The sequence below is a fragment of the Zalophus californianus genome, chromosome X, assembly GCF_009762305.2.
Source record: "Zalophus californianus isolate mZalCal1 chromosome X, mZalCal1.pri.v2, whole genome shotgun sequence".
In the NCBI taxonomy this organism is placed as follows: Eukaryota; Metazoa; Chordata; class Mammalia; order Carnivora; family Otariidae; genus Zalophus; species Zalophus californianus.
Genome location: NC_045612.1, coordinates 121,030,880 through 121,033,243, shown reverse-complemented (window position 1 = coordinate 121,033,243; position 2,364 = coordinate 121,030,880). Strand labels below are relative to the sequence as shown.

At 42.3% G+C, this 2,364-nt stretch overlaps 1 pseudogene; it reads right to left on the bottom strand.

Annotated features, from left to right (window-relative positions):
* Window positions 1-329: 329 nt before the first annotated feature.
* LOC113931712 lies at window positions 330-443 on the bottom strand (annotated as a pseudogene).
* Between the last annotated feature and the right edge of the window lie 1,921 nt (window positions 444-2,364).

Genomic DNA, 2,364 nt, shown 5'->3' with positions numbered 1-2,364 from the left:
ATGGAAACCAAGTGTTGAGTAAAGAAAAGCAGAAGAATTTAACATTTCGGTCTCTTTTGCAAACTTTCTGTTCCTTTATGAGAACTCGTCTTTCTCCATCCTTCTAGCCTCTTACTGCAACAAACCAATATTTGTGAAACAATATGCACAAGCCAGGCTTGTGTGTACCATCCTCAGAAAACCATTTGCAAACCTGGGATATGATTTATCGTTATACCTAATATTTATTATTTCATTATCAAACTTTAATTTCATGCCAAGAGAATGAAAAACTAAATTTGGTATGAGGCTTGTGGAGAGCCTTGTACCACTCTAATACCACCTCTGGTACAATCTTTTATATTTCAAGTTATCACGGCAGGGTACTGGGAAAAATTTTCAATTAGCAATCATTGCACCTTGGATAAACCTCATTGGCTACAATACTGTCACTGCACAAAGCTATAATCCTTTATATTTCAAACCTTGTTAAAAGTGTGTCTAGGGGCACTACAGGAAAAAAAACTGAGGGATGCTGAAGGGGAGGGGGGATGGGGTAAGTGGGTGATAAGCATTAAAAAGGGCACTTGATATAAAAAAAAAAAAATGTGTCTGGGGCACCTGGGTGGTTCAGTCAATTGGGCGGCTGACTCTTGATTTAGGCTCAGGCCCTGATCTCAGGGTTGTGGAAGGAACCCCGCATCAGACTCCATGCTCAGTGGGGAGTCTGCTTGAGATTCTCTCTCTCTCTGCCCCTCCCTTCCCCGCATGCACTCTCTCTAAAAAATAAATAAATTGATCTTTTTTTTAAGTGTGTCTAAAATAATTTGGCTCACTTTCCTGCTTTTGCTACATACAAAATAGTGGCCATATCAGCAGGTACTCAGTATGTTGACTATTACATTTTTTAGGACTCTTGGTTGCAAGTGACAAACACCCACCTGAAAGCAACTTGAAGAAAAAAGAAAGTATTGCCTTTGATAGCTTAGGTAGCTCACTGACTAAATCTAAGAAAAAGCTGCAGAATCTGAGAAATCAGGGAAGACCACCACCAACACACCTTACCTACTGGGATTTCAACTTGTTTCTGCTTCTCTTTATGAGTTAGTTTCATACATTGTTATTATATATCATCCTCTCCGTGGGGTGGGAAACATGTCACCCCAGTCAGAGTTTGGCTGCTTCCTTTCCACTCACGTTGCTTTTTCCCCATGTCCGAGTAGCAAGAACAAGGAATGATTCTGTTTGGTGGGGAGATGAGATATTTCACTGGGTCAGGCCTGGGCCAGAGAGAGAGATCCGCTATCATAATAAAGAATATGGCAAATCGGGCGCCTGAGTGGCTCAGTTGGTTAAGCGACTGCCTTCGGCTCAGGTCATGATCCTGGAGTCCTGGGATCGAGCCCCGCGTTGGGCTCCCTGCTCCGCGGGAAGCCTGTTTCTCCCTCTCCCAGTCCCCTGCTTGTGTTCCCTCTCACTGTGTCTCTCTGTCAAATAAATGAATAAAATCTTAAAAAAAAAATAGTATCTTTAAAAAAAAGTTCCTCAGGTGAGCAGAAATCCATATTGTTTTGTAATGCTTTTTGTTGTTCCTGTATCATTAACGGTTTTTCCACGTCAATAATTATCTTTCTACAACATAATTTTAAATGGCTTCATAGTATAGGCGTGCTGCTATAATTTGTTTCGGATTTGTGCTTGGCTTCTAGTTCAAGCTAGGCTCCGCATGTATTAATAGCCTTGCTATTTATAAAGCAGCCCTGACTTGAGTCTTAATGCCCAGGCACAGCCTCATGGTTTTGTAGAGAGGAGTGGTTAAGACCCTGTGGACTCTGGCACCAGTCTGAACACACACCCCAACCTCGGACAAACTGATTAGTAATGCAGGTGCCAGTTCCTACATCTGTTAAATAAGGATGATCATAATGCCACTTCATAAGGTGGGGATGATTCGATCTGAATATGTAAAGTACTTAGCACAGTGCCTAGCACAACATAAATAAATCTTAACTATAGAGAAAAAAGAAAAAGCAGGCTCTGACATCCAGAAGCTGGCCAGGCCTTCACAGCTGGTCCTGGCTGTTCTCCTAGTGACCATAAACAATGTCACAGAGTATCAGACAAGCCCACTTTAGTGACCATGGTCGCTAAATGACCCACTCTATAATCCTGCCTGAACACAGGCAAAACACGAATACTGTCCAAACCACAAAATATGAAACAGTCCTTCTCCCAGCAAATGAGTGACTACCGCTTCTTTGCCTCATTCTAGTGTCCTCCTTGGCAAGAAGTACCCAATCATAAAAAAATCCCCTCTTCTTGGCAGCATCCAATCCAAAGCAAAGCCCCCAGTTCCCTACCTCCTTCCCAAATATCCTAACACAA